Below are 18,263 nucleotides of genomic sequence, written 5' to 3'. Positions count from 1 at the left end.
TGCACCAGTCGGACAATCGTTGTGTCTCCATTATAAAAGCTGACTCATCCCTATTGCTGATGAAACCCACAGCCATTGTGTCATCCACAAACTTAATTAATTACCGTCACAGACTGCATGCAGTCATATAATAGTGAATCAACAGAGTGAACACAAGTAGGCAGAGTACACGACCCTGGGGGCACCAGTGCTCAGCATGATGGTACTGGAGAACGTGTTTCAGATGCGGACTCTCTGGGATTCTCTCCTTCATGAAATCCAGGATCCAGCTGCATAGGGAAGTGTTGTAGCCCAACTTTTCTATGAGCTTCTGAGGGATGATGGTGTTGAAAACTGAACAGAAGTCAATGAAGTGCATTCTAGCATAAGGGAGATGGACAATGTCGGCATTTTGATAAATTTCAGTCAGGTTTTAGAACAAATCACAGCACAGAAACTGCACTTGTTAAAGTAGTAAATGACTTGTGGGTAAATGCAGACAGAGGCCATTTATCTGTTCTCATCCTCTTAGATCTGAGTGCCACATTTGACACCATTGATCATAATATTCTTAGAAATCGCCTTAGTCAATGGGTGGGCCTCTCTGGCAGTGTCTTAAATTGGTTTGAATCCTACCTGGGAGAAAATTCTTTGTTAGTTGTGGTAATTACAACTCAAAGACACATGATATCCTATATGGTGTTCCACAAGGCTCTATCCTGGGTCCACTGCTCTTCTCAATCTACATGCTTCCATTAGGTCAGATTATCTCGGGGTATAACATGAGCTACCACAGCTATGCTGATGTCACACAGCTGTATTTATCAATAGCACCTGATGACCCCAATTCTCTTGCTTCACTAACACAATGTCTTACTTGAATTTCTGAATGGATGAATAGTAATTTTCTCAAGCTAAATAAAGAGAAAACTGAAATTTTAGTGATTGGCAATAATGGATACAATGAGGTTATCAGAAGTAAACTTGATGCATTAGGATTAAAAGTCAAGACGGAGGTTAAAAGCTTAGGGGTAACTGTTGACTATAATTTGAATTTTAAATCGTATATTCATCAGACCACTAGGACATCATTTTTTCACTTAAGAAACATAGCTAAAGTTAGACCTCATATCATTGCAAGATGCTGAGAAATTAGTTCACACTTTGTTTTCAGTCGACTAGATTACTGTAACGCACTCCTCTCAGGACTACCCAAAAAAGACATAAATCGTTTGCAACTAGTGCAGAATGCAGCTGCTAGAATCCTAACCAGGAAAAGAAAATCCGAGCACATTTCTCCAGTTTTGATGTAACTACACTGGTTACCTGTGTCATTCAGGATTGACTTTAAAATTGTGCTTATGGTTAATAAAGCCTTAAATAATCTCGCTCCATCTTATATATCGGAATGTCTGACACCTTATATTCCAAGTCGTAACCTTAGATCCTCAAATGAGTGTCTCCTTAGAATTCCAAGAGCAAAACTTAAAAGAAGTGGTGAGGCAGGCGGCCTTCTGCTGTTATGCACCTAAAATTTGGAATAGCCTGCCAATAGGAATTCGCCAGGCTAATACAGTGGAGCAATTTAAAAAACTGCTGAAAACACATTACTTTAACATGGCTTTCTCATAATTTCACTTTAATTTAATCCTGATACTCTGTATATTCAATTCATTATAATAACTATTCATGGTGGCTCTAAAATCCGTACTAACCACTACTCTCTCTTCTGTTTCTTTTTCTGGTTTCTTTGTGGTGGTGGCATGATGTTCTAACATTGATGGATTAAAAGCCAGACCATCATGACCATCATCATCAAGTCCTTCCGTGAGAACCCTAAATACAAAGAGGACTATTTCATTTATGTTAGGTAGAATGCCCAGAGGGGCTGGGTGGTCTCGTGGCCTGGACCCCCTGCAGATTTTATTTTTTTCTCCAGCCATCTGGAGTTTTTTTTTGTTTTTTCTGTCCTCCCTGGCCATCGGACCTTACTCTTATTCTATGTTAATTAGTGCTGTCTTATTTTAATTTCTTACTTTGTCTTTTATTTTTCTTTTCTTCATTATGTAAGGCACTTTGAGCTACATTTTTTTGCATGAAAATGTGCTATATAAATAAATGTTATTGTTTGAAGTACTCCGGAATGATTGCCTAATTCATCAAAAATTCTATAAGAAAATTACCTTAACAATCTGAATCACAACAATAAACAAATTTTAAGTATTTAATATTTGAGCATTATAATGTTAAAAACAAAAAGCTCCTATTGCAACACTAGAAATCCTCTCCACTTCTCTACACCTCTTTAAATATCATAGATAGAGAAATAGACAGATAGATATGAAAGGCACTGCATAACTGATGATGTCATTTCCAGTTCCGGCTCCACTATTTATGTTACTTCCTCCGGTCTCTCTTAAAGCCGCCATCTTTGTACCAGAAAATCAGTTCAGATTTGGACTCCAACCTGTACAAATCTGTACCTTCAATCTATCCATTTGCAGCAAGGAACAATATATGGGAGTCTGCCCCAAACCATTTTTTTTGTGTGGCTCTTTGTCGTGCTTCTGATGATAGATAGATAGATAGATAGATAGATAGATAGATAGATAGATAGATAGATAGATAGATAGATAGATAGATAGATAGATAGATAGATAGATAGATAGATAGATAGTGTGGAAGAAATGTACTGGCACCTCCACTGGTCTGGATTCAGGCAAAAAACACAGACAGGAGAAAGCATCGATCATCTTTCTTTATTATCTAAGTCTTGTAAGAGGCAACCCTTACAGGAGAGAAAAGCGCCTTATTAGCAAGTGTTACAAAGGAGGGGTGCATGTCTAGCTCTATTTATACGCTTCATTGATTAGATCACAATTCCAAGAAATTGATTGCATAATCAGAAATCTTTTAACATGATTGGTTACATCTGGTTGCTAACAGGACATGACACATGTTGATACTTTAAATAACCACAATTAATCCTGTCCACTAGGCTGATTGACAATCCTGTTAACTTTAGGAGTACGTGACTTTTTGTTCATTTTTGTTCCGAACCATATGTTTCCTTTTTTTGTTCATCATCAGGAAAATTAGCCTGAGCTTAACAACAGAGCAACCACTACACTTTAAAAGATTACTTTTTTTCTTGTACCAAGGCTTGCTTTTCTTTTATAGCTTTAAAGTTACTTAAAATGCCTTTTCTTTAATAATTCAAACCTTTATCATAGTGAATATCAAAATAACACTTTCAGCCTTTAAGCATAAGCTCAGAAGAATATGAGACTCAGCACATGCTAGGTGCACATCAAACAAGGGTTCAAATTCAACTTTTACAATAGATAGATAGATAGATAGATAGATAGATAGATAGATAGATAGATAGATAGATAGATAGATAGATAGATAGATAGATAGATAGATAGATAGATAGATAGGTGCACCTTTAAGCGTGTATTTCATGTTGTCTATCCAGTCTGTATTGTGTCTTTTACTTGTAAACATGTTCCAGCGCTCCGAGTCTGTACTCAGTTACAGAGAGCTATCTAAAAATAAATGGAATGGAATTGAATTGAGTTTATTTTATAGATCCCAAATGGGACATTCACTTACTCCAGCAGCAGCTACAAAAATGAAGTCATATTGTAAAACATTACAAAACAAAGTTCAAGCTCTTTTGTAAGTGCAACTGCCAAAATTGCATAGACAATATAGATGTAATGATATAATAGAAAGGAAATATCGACCCTTCATTAATGTGTCTGTTATAGTGGACATGGTGGAAGGAGGACATCAAGTATACTTTGTTAGCCTTGAAACTCCATTAGCATCTCCATGCACACTGTGGTGACCAAAGATTTCCCAAGAACAGGACATTATGGAAGAAGTGGACACCACTGGCCTCCAATTTTCCCAGCATTACTGACACTCTCACCAGTGAGTCCTGTTGTGGAAAAAACTTTCCTCTGTTTTCAAAGATGTTTCTTCTGAGAGACCCAATGGAAATGCAGAACAATTCTTTGTTTGTACACAGGTATGCACAAATGTCTCAGTCCATGGGGTGAACAATCAGTAAAACAATCCATCTGCCTTTAATCTTTTCTGTTACATTCTTACCTCATGTCATACATCACATCATCTGACTCTTAATGCGCATAATATGCAGAGCTTCATGCAATCAACGAATGCTGCCAGTATTTTCTGACTCCTTTTGACTCTCCCATTAATCTGAATATTGCCTTGTAAATAGGGTGATCTGCGGACCCTTTGGGCTTTCCCATTAGTTTTATTGCCACTTTCTGGAGGGGTGCTTGTTACTCATCTGCTTCATTTTAATGGTAGCAACTTTCTTGGTGGCTCCTCTTAATTGATGCAAAAGCCTCACATGCCCAGGCTTGAAACAAAATTTAGTTATCCTTTTAGTTACATTCAACTGTTATCCTTATGTTTAATAATTCATTGTTATAACATCATGAAAGTATATACTTGTATTAAATTGTAAAATGATATCATGTATTGATTAAAAACATTGATTAAAATTCTATAGTACTGGGTCAGACTGCTCATATAAGTGGACCTCCTGGTTAGCTTGTTGGTGTGGGAGTGAACGAGCGAGAGAGAGCAGGCTAAACGCAGGCAGCTGGTAGGAGAACACGTGGAAAGAATGTTTGGCCGACACTCTGGGCAGATGGATTAGGTCACTGCTGCTGAGCATTTCAGAGGAGCAGGAATGACCGAGAGTAAGGACGACTCGCCGCGTAAGACCGAGAAGGCAGTGGGAGTCGAGAAAGCTTGGGAGGGAGAGCCCCAGCGTGAGCGCACTGGGGACACGAGTCTCGGTTTGGTGGTTGAGCTGCACATAGCCAGGTGGACGGAAGGCAACCGGACCAGTTCAGAGTCATTTGCACATGCAGATATGACAACTCCCCTGTTGCAAGGCCCGTATGGGAGAAGCAGGGGAGCCGCCAGTTAAAAGGACATCTTCCAGCCAGTATTTTAATCTCATTTTGGGATAGGATTAGGATTAGGATTTATTTATTTTGAAGTTTAAGATCCACTTTTCACCTGTTTTTGAAGGATGATTTATTAATGGCCTGTTTTTGTACACTGCACTTTATCGGGAAACATTTGCTTCGATTTTTGTTAATAACAAAAGCATGGGACTCTTTTGCACCATCCCCTTGCTCCCAGTGTGATTTGTCATCATCTGCCAGCTCATCCGGTTACATTACTGACGGTGTTGGGTTCAAGAGGCACCCAAAACTGGAAGAGGGAGAATGGAGCAGGACCCGCACCGTCACAACCACTACCAGGGAAACAATTTACAGCTGCTAAATGAACCTAAAACCAAAGCACAAGGGACACGGGGAGAACATGCAAACTCCACTCAGACACTGATTGCCTGGGATTACAACTGAGGACTCTCAAGCAATGCTAACCACCAATGCTGCTTTATGTACCTTTTTCTTTTTTTTTTTTACAAAAATCAGATAATATTAATAAATTATTTGTTGCTGATCCATTCAAACCCCATTGTTCCTACACAGGGAAGCTTATCTGCCATGAAATATGTTGAGATGCCTCCCTGCTGCATTTTGAAAACCTGTAAGAAGAATCTGAATGAGTCATTGGGACAGCTTGGCTATTAGCTAAACCAACAAACTTCGTGGACTAAATGGTCTCCCTCGTTTGTCAAATTTCTTATGTTCTTATGTTCTAAATCATGTAAAAAAACTGGTTGTGAATTCCCTTTTATTATTTCCTCCAATAATTTGCTAAATTATTGTTTTACTTCTTATTGTGTTGCTTTCTTTCTTTTTTTTTTTTTTGGATGCACTGATTTCTGATTCAGTCCCCCAGGTTCTGAGACTTGAACTTTGCAATGAGGACTCAAGGATCAATACTTCACAAAACACACAAGAGTTTGCAAGAAAAAAATGAAAGCAGAAAATTGAAATATTGTTTCTGCCCACGGCACCACTGACTGGAATGTTGTTTACTAAACCTTAAAATTAGCATTGATTACCTAATCAACCCCCTCATTTTGAAATTGATTTAAAATTAGCAGGTGGGGCAGCCGATTGTTGTGTCCTACCTAATGGCTAAAACATCAGCAATACGAGACGCCAAAGAAAAAGGCTCTGAAGCGAGGAGAAATGCAAAGAGTCGACAACTGGAAAAGGAAAACTTCTCTTGTGAAGATAAGTCTCAGAATTGTGTGTGTGTGTGTGGCACACTTTGTAGTTTACATTTTCTTTATGTACCACAAGTTTTTATTTTACATTTATTTGTTTTAATTGAATATCCAGACACATTTGTGCTTTTATTTTACAGTTATAGGCTTGTCATGGAAGGAATGAAAAGCCTCACACTTTATATAACAACTTTGCTAGTGGAGCCCTCTAGTGCAGGAGTGGCCAACCCGCGGCTCCCAAGCCGCATGCGGCTCTCTGCCTGGTGTCATGCGGCTCTTACGTTCATATTTGAAATTTGTGTTTGTATTTTTTTTTTAATGTTCGTGTTCGCTTCGCTTGAGTTCAATACGGTATTTTCGCCAAATGTGCATGTGCGTGAGATGAAAATACAGCAGAGTTTCCTAGCAGGGGGAAGATCATTAAGTAACAATTTGTGTCAAGTTCGCTCTCAAAATGGCAGGGAAAAAATGCACAGCAAGACGAAAATATGAAAATGAACACAGGACGTTTTTAACAGAGTGGGAGAGTTTATATTTTTTGTTGAACGCAATGGCAAGTCATTCTGCCTTATATGTCAGGCGTCATTAGCACATTTCAAAGCTTCAAATCTTCAGCGCCACTTCAGCTCACTCCATGCTAACATCGACCAGGAATTTCCAAAAGGGTCTGAACTTCGCAAGCACGAGTTGGTCACTTTGAAAACTCAGGCAGAAAAGCAGATACAGTTTTTCCGAAAATTTATGAAGCGCTCAGAGACCGTAACGCTCGCATCGTATCAACTGGCTTGGAACATTGCATGGGCTAAAAAGCCATACAATGAAGGGGAGTTCGTTAAAAAAATGCGTCAGTGACGTTGTTGAAATCTTGTCTCCTGAAAACGACAAACTAAAACGCATGGCATCAGACATCCAACTGTCCTGCCACACTGTTGAACAAAGAATATCGGACATTAACACGGCTATTGAATCACAGTTGCACTCTGACCTTCAAGCATGTGAGTATTTTAGTGTCGCATTGGATGAGAGTTGTGACATACAAGACAAGCCTCAGTTGGCAATATTTGCATGGTCTGTGTCAAACGATTGTATGATCAAAGAAGAACTCCTCGATATTGTGCCATTAAAAGACAGAACCCGTGGCATAGATGTGAAAGAAACAATGATGGCTGTATTTGCGAAAGCAAATCTGCCCATACCGAAACTAACTGCAATAGCCATGGATGGAGTGCCAGCCATGATTGGATCTGTGAATGGGCTTGTGGGGCTGTGCAAAGCTGACCAAACATTTCCAGAGTTTTGGAATTTCCACTGCATCGTCCACAGGGAGCAATTTGTGTCTAAATTATTGAATTTAGACAACGTCATGAAGCCTGTGATTGAAATCATCAACTACATCCATACACATGCACTTAACCACAGGCATTTCAAGAATCTCATCGCTGAGCTGGACCAAGGGCTTCCTGGTGACCTGCCACTGCATTTGACTGTGAGGTGGCTGTCAAAGGCCAAGTACTCTCTCGCTTCTTTGAGCTTTTGGATGCCGTGAAACTGTTAATGGAAGAGAAGGACAAGGACTATCCCGAGCTCTCTGACCTCAAGTGGATTATGGATCTGGCCCTTTTGGTCGACATGCTGTATCAATTGGACAGACTGAACCTGACCCTGCAGGGTAAGTTAAAAATGCTGCCTGACCTGGTGCAAAGTGTGTTTGTGTTTGTCAACAAACTGAAGCTGTGCAAGGCGCATATTCAAAAGGGAGATTTAACGCATTTTCCCACTCTTCTAAAAGTCACCACCGCCGCCCTGAATAAGCAAAGAGCCAGATATGCAACACTGGTTGAAAACCTGCACGAAAGCTTTGTGACCAGGTTCCGTGATCAACAACTGAAAAGGCCACAGATTACGTTCCCCGTCAACCCATTTAATGCGGAAACTGACTGTTTGAAAGCCCCGCTAGTTACAGATGAGGCTGCGGCTGAGTTGGAGATGATCGATCTTTGTGAGGAGGACCAACTGAAACCTGCTTTAAGGGAAGGGACCATTGAGTTCTGGAAAAGTGTGCCAATGGAAAAATACCCCAATGTCAAACGGGCAGCGCTTAAGATACTGTCAATGTTTGGGTCAACATACGTCTGCGAGTCTGTGTTTTCTACCCTGAAACACGTGAAATCAAAGCATCGATCTGTTCTGACTGACACCCATGTGAAAGAATTGCTTCGAGTGGCAACAACGGAATACAAGCCAGATTAGAAGAGGATTGTTCAAGGCAAGGAATGCCAGAAGTCCCACTAAGCAACATGCATAGTAAAAGAAAAACGCTATTGTAAATTATTATATTTTTGTTTGTGGACTTGGTTGAAGTGAGAGTTTGTGTGTGTGAGACAGTGCACACAATGTTCATTGTTGAAAATGACTGGCCTGTGGTTTTAGTGCTGTAGGAGTCAATTTCTGTCATTATCATGTTGGTGTGTGACATTTACAATAAATCTGGCTGAGCAGAGGTGCGTGTGTGTGTGTGTGTGTGAGGAAGGGATGGGTGATGTTCATGTGTGCCCATGTGTATGATGTGGCTCTTTGCGGTAACACAGTAAAAAATGTGGCTGTTGGTCTCTGACTGGTTGGCCACCCCTGATCTAAGGTACTGTGGTAAAGTGAGGTCAGTGGCTGGTTGGCATAGTTTTAAATAAATGATTGCCAGACTCATGTCTTCAGGATGAGGGGGTGTGGTAGCATGGCGAGAGTGATTCCCATCCGCAATGCAGGAGCAGATGGGCCTGCACTTAGTGCACAGGTGCAGGATCGCCCGTGACCCTAATTGGCACCGGGAACTGCTGATTGCCACAACTGTGCCACGTCCTTGCATTGAAAGGGAAGGGTGAGAGCAATAGAGAAGGGAGAACAGGGGATCACAGGAATCAAAAGGAAAAAGGCCGGAGCGAGGGAGAGATCTGGTGCAAGTGAGCAGATGAAGGGCAGAGAAGGCAGACAGAAATGGCCACTCCAGCTGAGTGACCTGAGAAGTGGAGTGGCCGAAGCGCTGCCCAGTCATAGCGACTCGCCAGAGAGGGGCAGCATGGCTGCAGGGGAGCTGAGAGAAGCGTTCTGAGGGTGGTGCCATGGACCACAAGGAAGCAAGCCTGGTAGTCGGAGTTGGAAGCTTGATTGGGTACCCTTCCTGGAGCCAGAGAGGGCTACAAGGGGTCCGAGCCTAGAAGCAGCACTGAAGGTGGACTCGTTTGCCAATTAGGTGCATCCTTGGTGTCCCGTGTTGGGTTTAGTCAAGGAGATGTCTGTTTTTAAGGACTGCACAAGGGCTCATGGTTTTTAAAGACAGTTTCCTGCCAGTTGTTTTAACCTCATTTTTCTTGATTCTTTATTTAATCATTTTAACCTCCACCAATTTATGTTTTATGTGATTATTCATTAATTGACAATTTTTGGAGCACTACACTGTTTGGACACTTGTTTTGATTTGTTTTAGCACGTTTCACCATACCCCCTTGCTTGGTGTGTTTGTCCTCATCTGTTCAGCTCATCCTGGTCATGAGTATCAACAGTGTCGGGTTCAAGAGGCTCCCTTAAAATGGACGAGGGAGCATGGAGCCGACCCGCATCATCAAAAGTACATTGACACACTTGACGGAGTATGAGAGGATCTACAGAGAAGAATGGCAGAAAAAAAACCCAAATCCAGGTGTGCAAAACTTTGCATGTCAAACCCAAGAAGACTCCCGAATGGAATCGCTGCTGAAGGGGCTTCAATGAAGTAAAGGTTCTGAATACTTGTGTCAAAGTGATGGTTCAGATTTTTCTTTTTATTTAATACATTTGCAAAAAGTCCTAAAATGCTGTTTTCACTTTGTCATTGTGGGGAAAAAGTAATTTTTGCCTAAGGCTGCAACATAATAAAATGTGTAAAACATGAAGAGGCCTGACAGCTTTGTGATGGCACTGTACTTTACGTGAATGCTAATGGTCCCGTACCGCTTGTCAGAAGGGTGGAGTGAGAAAACAAGCGGGGGTCTTATCTATAAACAGGACCACATTATTCAGACGGTGTGAAGGGCAACGGATATGGCATCGTCTGTGGAGATGCTGCACAGACTGGAGGTGATCAGGACATATCTGGAATATTCTTTTTTAATGTGTTCCAGCACTTGGCTCTCAAAGCAATTCATCATTTATATGAAGAATCTTCAGTGAGATGTCATACACCAAAGCACATGGAAATGTCATGATTAATTTAGTGCACAGAGATTTTTAGTTTTTGCTGTCTTGTGTGCCAGAACTGAAGGACACGGGTACAAAAAGTTTAGAGAAATAACCAAAAAGAGGTAACAATGTACTGATTTTTCCAACAGGAGTATCGTTGTTCCTTTCACAACACAACTTCAAGCTTGGCATTTAGAATAGTCTGGCCATTCTGTGGACCATTATATTGTTACAGGTTAATTAAAATCAGATGCATTCAACTAATAAACAATATGTGGTTAATTTCAATGTATTTATAAAGCCGCGTCAGGGATGTGGATCTAAAAAAGAAAGGGTAACCACACAGGAACAGTAGCACTGCTTTGATGCTGGGTGCCGCCAGTCTGCAAAACCGAGCGCAGAACTTGCGTACGCCAGGATATGAGCTACCATGGAAATGTGTGTAGCTTTACTCCAAGTTTAGGTTTTATACATCGTGATTTGAAAATGGAAACGTTCTTATGCAACATTTTTGTGCATACGCACCGCTCCAGATGTGCCTGCAAAGATTTCTGACATTTATTAACCCTTTATGCTATTTCTTTAAACCAGTGTTTCCCAACCTCGGTCCTGTGTGCCCCCCTGTGACTGCAGGTTTTTGTTCCAACCAGATTCCTAATCAGTGACAACACCTGATAGCACTCATCTCATTTATTTAGCTGGTATTATTTTTTTTTATTCTACATTCAGAAAAGTACAGCAGCATGATTTTAACATTTATAAGACATTTAGAAATATTTCTGCTTTTGCTATAGATTTAAATGCTTAACTCTCTTTTGTTGATTTCATTATATTTTGCCCTTTCTCTGTGCAGTTTTTCCCCTTCATTGTATCTTATTCATGATAATTAAAAATGAGCAGAGCAGACACAATGGCAAACAATACTGAATAATCAAAGGCTGCAAATCTTTAGAATCAGATCCACTAATTAGTAAATAATGGATTAATTAAACAATTAGAACACCTAGAAAAGATAATGAATAGAATAAACAGAATAGATAGAATGAAAACCAAGATGAAAATATTGGTAAAAAGAAAAAAATACATTATTCCCATATAACTGCTTAGTACATTTTAATATATATATTGTAAAAGAGGGCGGCACGGTGGCGCAGTGGGTAGCGCTGCTGCCTCGCAGTTGGGAGATCTGGGGACCTGGGTTCGATTCCCGGGTCCTCCCTGCGTGGAGTTTGCATGTCCTCCCCGTGTCTGCGTGGGTTTCCTCCGGGCGCTCCGGTTTCCTCCCACAGTCCAAAGACATGCAGGTTAGGTGGATTGGCGATTCTAAATTGGCCCTAGTGTGTGCTTGGTGTGTGGGTGTGTTTGTGTGTGTCCTGCGGTGGGTTGGCACCCTGCCCAGGATTGTTTCCTGCCTTGTGCCCTGTGTTGGCTGGGATTGGCTCCAGCAGACCCCCGTGACCCTGTGTTCGGATTCAGCGGGTTGGAAAATGGATGGATGGATGGATATTGTAAAAGAAGCACACAAGAAAAGATAAAGGTTTGGGGTTTCCGTCCCCGTATACTGTAACACAGTTTTGTGAATTCACGGTCAGTTTGCACATATGACAATCAACAACAGTCAACTAACAGTTGGACAATTTAGGGGGGGTCATGTCACACATGGGTGCATGGGGACCTGGGGGAAATGAAGGGAACCCGGAAGTATCTTGTGATTTAGTGAGTCCGCGTGTATTCATGGTGGTGCTGCTTCATTCTTCCTGAGGGAACAAAGAAAGAGAGATTAGTACCACGTCGTTGTCCCCTGGCACGAGGTTTTGTGGTACGCGTCGGGTCCTTAAGCTGCTCCCCATGCTCTCGTGCGTGACAATATATATATATATATTTTTTTTTTTACCAAACTTACTTTTCTACTTTCTATTTTGTTCCCAAAACACAGAACTTGGGAAATAACACATCACTTAATTAGCCCAGGAGTCCAATTAAAACCAGAAGCTGGTTGGAACAGAAACCTGCAGCCACAGGGGGGCCACAGGATCGAAGTTGGGGAAACACTGCTTTAAGGTAAAAGCTATGTTACCCTAAAATTATTCTTCCACAGAACCCAATACCAATTCTGAACAATGGTGGTGGGAATGTTCTGGATTGGGGGTTACTTTGTTACATCAGGACCAGGAGAGCTCACCATCATAGAATCCACTCTTCATTGTACAAGAGAGTGCCTGAGGATAATGTGAGACCATCTGTCAGAAGATTGAAAGTGGACCAAAGGGTGGACTTTGCAACATGACAATAAGGTTTAAGGTTTCTTTATTTAGTCATGTTTACACAAGAAAACATGAAATTTGCCCCTAAGATACCAATAAATATATTAAAGAATGGCTAAGAAGAATCAAATTGGAGGGTTCTGTAATAAAAGTCCAGATTTAAGTCCCAATGAGATACTTTGGGGGGGGGGGGGGTATTTGAAATGGGCTGTGCATTCAAGGCACCCCTCAAACATCACACAGCTGAAAGAATTCTGCACACAGGAGTGGAAAAAATATTCTGCCGGTCCATGTCGTCATCGTGACAGGGGGTAATATCAGCTAATTAATAATTATCTTTTTTGCAAAAGGAACTGGCATATCTGTTCATTTTGTATTCAATAAATAATTGCACCCTTATACTAGGATACTGTTTAAATGAAGATCAAATCTTGATATGCAATTGTGATGCCCCAGGCACCTGCAGCCTTGCCATCAACTATTTTCCAGAGCATTGATAATCATGACCAGGATGGACAAGTGCCATGAGGACACAAAGAAGACAGAGAGGTGCTATAAGTGCTAATGCAGTTTATTCAAATCAGGGCCTAATAAATAAGAGCAGTGCAAATCCTTAAATAAACAAACCATTGGAGAAAAAGAGAGCATTCAAATCTGGTGACAAAGAAGCTTTGCCATTGCACGTTAGGCAGGCTCCTTCACTTGCTGTCTTTAAATCTTATTTAAATACACACTTTTACTCCCTGGCCTTTGACCCAATGCGAGATGTTGACTGTCCATGTACTTTTTTATTATGAATTTCTTCAGCTCTTATGTGTTTCTGTTTCTTTTACCCTTTGGTTATTGTATGTCTTATATGTTGTGTTTTATTGTACGGCACTTTGGTCAGCCTTGATGTTGTTTTTAAAGTGCTTTATAAATAAACAAACAAACAAACAAAAAAATTAATACATACATAAAATAAGGATACAGAGTGAGTGCTTAAGAAAAAGACGAGTGAAAGAAAGAAAGTTTACGAAGTTAAAATAGAAGACAAACTCACTCAAAATAACATGAACAATGTCTGCCATAGACTGGGCATCATGACTGGACTCATGCAATCCAGGGCTCAGCCGAGGTAAGTAAACCTCTCATTGTGGTCGACACTCTCTCCGCAGACAGACACACTGCTGATGGCCGTGCCTAAGAAGTCATTAAAGGCCTGGATGTTGGTTTTTATCAGCACACTTGCCAGCCCAGACACTCAGACTCCTCACTCAGTCTCCTGACCAGTTCAATTCTAACCTTCTGTGTTTTTAAAAAAGGTATATGTGTAGTACTGGGGTGTTGTGCCATGTTAGCCACTATGAATGTAGTGAGAAGTTAAGCAAAATGACCTCTTTTATTGGCTAACTAAAAAGATTACAATATGCAAGCTTTCAACGAAACTTAAGCCCCTTCTTCAGGTAAGATGAGAATTTCCCCTTGGGATTAATAAAGTATCTATCTATCTATCTATCTATCTATCTATCTATCTATCTATCTATCTATCTATCTATCTATCTATCTATCTATCTATCTATCTATCTATCTATCTATCTATCTATCTATCTATCTATCTATCTATCTATCTATCTATCTATCTATCTATCTATCTATCTATCTATCTATCTATCTATCTATCTAAGATGTAATACAGAGACTGGAGTTCCCTGTGTTAATATAAACACTAGGACAGATACAGCATTGGAAAACCTTATAAGTGAGACATCTTAAATGTAAAAAATTAATAGACCTCTCCAGGCTAAGATTCATTTAGCAAGAGAGGAGAACAATGTATGGTCAAGAATCTAATACATGGAAAGAACTTGTATGGCACCCTGGAATAGTGCCCATTATGTAAAAGCATGGATTATAGAGAACAAATGATGAAATAAGGAAGCCTAAAAGTAACTAAAACAGCAGGACGGGTGACTTTACAGTGTGATGGATGGCTGGGACCCTCCACACTTGAAGGACCAGGGGAGCTAACCTATCCAGAATGTTACCTTCCCCGGACTGCTAGATGGCAGTCCCCCTGGGTTGCAGCGGTGACTCAGACTCCCGCCAGGCTTCATGGGAGTTGGAGTTGGATACAGCCCTTTTGGGATCCGAGGGAGCCCTTTTGGGTGATTCTTCTGTCACACCCAAAAGTGCTGCCGGAAATAGGTCACCGAGGACCTGGAGCACTTCTGGGGGTGTTATAAAAGGAGCCAGCAGTCGTTAGTCCAGGGGCTAAAGTCAGGAGGAAGATGAAAAAAACCTGAGGAAGAGTGGAGGCGTAGGGACTGGTGGCAAGAAGGGACTGTACAGTCATATGAAAAACTTTGGGAACCCCTCTTAATCCATCCATTATCCAACTTTAATATCCTAACTACAGGGTCATGAGGATCTGACAGGAGCCAATCTCAGCCAACATAGGGCGCAAGGCAGGAAACAAACCCCAGGCAGGGCACCAGCCCACTGAAGGGCACACATACACACCCACACACCAAGCACACACTAGGGACAATTTAGGATCGCCAATGCACCTAACCTGAGTGTCTTTGGACTGTGGGAGGAAACCGAAGCACCCGGAGGAAACCCACGCAGACACGGGGAGAACATGCAAACTCCACACAGGGAGGACCCGGGAAGCGAACCCAGGTCTCCTTACTGCGAGGCAGCAACGCTACTACTGTGCCACCGTGCTGCCCACCCCTCTTAATTCTTTGAATTTTTGTTTATCATTGGCTGAGCTTTCAAAGTATCTTTTAATATATGACATGCCTTATGGAAACAGTACTAGGCCTATTTCAGCAGTATCATTAAGTTTATTGGATTAACAGAAAATGAATTTGTGAATTTCCCCTTTGGATTAATATCTATCTATCTATCTATCTATCTATCTATCTATCTATCTATCTATCTATCTATCTATCTATCTATCTATCTATCTATCTATCTATCTATCTATCTATCTATCTATCTATCTAAAATATGCAATATGCATCATAACAAAATTAGACAGGTACATAAATGTGGGCACCGCAACAGAGATATTACATCAATACTTAGTTGAGCCTCCTTTTCAAATCTAACAGCCTCTAGACGCTGTCCTCCTATAGCCTTTGATGAGTGTCTGGATTCTTGATGGAGGTATTTTTGACCATTCTTCATACAAAATCTCTCCAGTTCAGTTAAATTTGATGGCTGCCAAGCATGGACAGCCTGCTTCAAATCATCCTATAAATTTTCAATGATATCCAAATCAGGGGACTGTGACGGCCATTCCAGGACATTGTACTTCTCCGTCTGCATGAATGCCTTTGTAGATTTCCAACTGTGTTTTGGGTCATTGTCTTGTTGGAATATCCAACCCCTGCGTAACTTCAACTTTGTGACTGATGATTGAACATTATCCTGAAGAATTTGTTGATATTGGGTTGAATTAATCCGACCCTCAACTTTAACAAGGGCCCCAGTCCCTGAACAAGCACACAGCCCCACAGCATGATGGAATCTCCACCAAATTTGACAGTAGATAGCAGGTGTTTTTCTTGGAATGCGGTGTTCTTCTTCTGCCATGCAAAGCGCTTTTTGTTATCACCAAATAACTCAATTTCTGTCTCATCAGTCCAAAGCACTTTGTTTCAAAATGAATCTGGCTTGTTTAAATGAGCATTGGCATACAACAAGTGACTCTGTTTGTGGCGTGAGTGCAGAAAGGGCTTCTTTCTCATCACCCTGCCATACAGATGTTCTTTGTGCAAATTGCACTGAATTGTAGAATGATGTACAGATACACCATCTGCAGCAAGATGTTCTTGCAGGTCTTTGGAGGTGATCTGTGGGTTGTCTGTAACCATGCTCATATGCCGCTCCTGTATTTTTCTTGGCCTGCCAGACCTGCTGGGTTTAACAGCAACTGTGCCTGTGGCCTTCCATTTCCTGATTCCATTCCTTACAGTTGAAACTGACAGTTTAAAGCTCTGAGATAGCTTTTTGTAGCCTTCCCCTAAACCAGGAGACTGAACAATCTTTTTAGAGTTGCTTTAAGGATCCCATGCTGTCACTCTTCAGAGGAGAGTCAAAGGGAAGGTAGCACAACTTGCAATTGACCACCTTAAATACCTTTATATCTCATGATTGGACACACCTGTCTGTGAAGTTCAAGGCTTAAAACTAGAATTACCAGAGCCTACGAAAAAACCCGTAGATCCGGCCCACCTTTAATTGCTTCTTAAAACCATTCTCACCTCTCCGCCAGCATCTTTTGTCATCTAAATGTACTGATAAAGGCAAGCTGCAAACAGCCAGCTATTCCATTCCCCCACCGACTTAGAACGTAAACAAACTTTTTCCAGCTCATGTCTTGATTGATTATCTGGGAGTGAAGTGGAGTTTTAGAGTGGAAATAATAAATCATTATTTGGAACACACGCATTTCATGTGTGTTGCGTTTCTACAGTGATCTGTGTAAACACATTGTTAAAACAGAAACTTTTTTTATATTCTAGTAACAAAATGTAGGCATAAACTATATAATGTATGAAGCCTGAAGTCCAAATATCAAAGAAACAGTTTCACAAAAGGTACAAAAAAAAAAAGCCGCTGCCAAAAAAAACCGCCTTAGTGTGCGACATTGACACTCATTTACCATAACTGCCGCCGTGGCGCAACAGTATCAGTTGCTGATTGGCAATCATGAGTTCGATCCCGCATTACTCCCTTTTCTGAAGTGTTCTTATTTTTACTGTTTTAGAATAAAAAGATACATTTGATTTCAGTCTGTAACAGCCGGTGTAATTTATGATATTTGTAAAGGTTAGCTTTATTTATTTATTTTTTTAATTTTTTAATTCACTTTTCATTCTCTATCGCATTCAGGATCCTTCCCTAGCCCATCTGACACTGCTGTTATCACATAAAGACGCGCCATAGCTCTGCAGTGTATCACGATACATACGACCGCGTGTTTTTTTCCCACAATCTTGCCAGTCCCCACATCTTGCCGTATGCTGTTTCTTTTGTACTCCAGGACATGCAGAGGAAAGCATAGTAAAGAGCAGTAACTTCAGCGCTATATGAATTCATCAGACACTCCCCATCTGACACTGCTGTTTTCACATAAGGACTCGCTTTAGCTCTGCAGTGTACTTGTGGCTGCATTGTCATACCAATGCTTGCGAACTGAAGTGTCTACATGCACTTTTCGTGGCATTACACATGTATTTTTTGAGCATGCCCATGTAGCTCAAACACAGGAACATATGTTGATGTAAAAGTATAACAAAACAAGTGCACTTTTATTCAAGACTATAACAGAAGAAAAAAGAAAGCAAGTTACAGTAGGCGGTTGATATGACAGCTTGCGTGGTGCAATGCTAAGAACTGCTGATTTCCATTCCTTGCTATATAACTGTTAACATTTGAATCTGATGATTGCATATAGCGCTGTCTTATTCAGTGTGCGCAAGAACATGCAGGTGGCCAGTTGCTGCGTGCTACAACGCACATTTTAAAAAAAGAAAGAGACAAATATATGTGACGTTTTGAAGAAATCATTTTATGCCGCGAGTAGTACCAATCAGAAAACATCGTCGAAGTAATGC

At 40.8% G+C, this 18,263-nt stretch overlaps 2 long non-coding RNA genes across 2 annotated transcripts in view; one reads left to right on the top strand and one right to left on the bottom strand.

Moving 5' to 3' along the window:
* Positions 1-18,263, top strand: part of LOC127529770 (uncharacterized) — a 703,801-nt gene that overhangs the window by 245,710 nt on the left and 439,828 nt on the right. The gene's annotated exons all lie outside the window — the stretch shown is intronic.
* Positions 1-18,263, bottom strand: part of LOC127529769 (uncharacterized) — a 669,280-nt gene that overhangs the window by 217,052 nt on the left and 433,965 nt on the right. The window contains exon 2 of the long non-coding RNA XR_007936374.1: positions 1,080-1,104. This is a non-coding gene — a long non-coding RNA (uncharacterized LOC127529769). The remainder of the gene's footprint in view (positions 1-1,079; positions 1,105-18,263) is intronic.

This window comes from Erpetoichthys calabaricus, chromosome 1, assembly GCF_900747795.2.
Source record: "Erpetoichthys calabaricus chromosome 1, fErpCal1.3, whole genome shotgun sequence".
Taxonomy (NCBI): Eukaryota; Metazoa; Chordata; class Cladistia; order Polypteriformes; family Polypteridae; genus Erpetoichthys; species Erpetoichthys calabaricus.
Note: the sequence above shows the minus strand (reverse complement) of the source record. Positions and strands in the feature narration are given on the sequence as shown.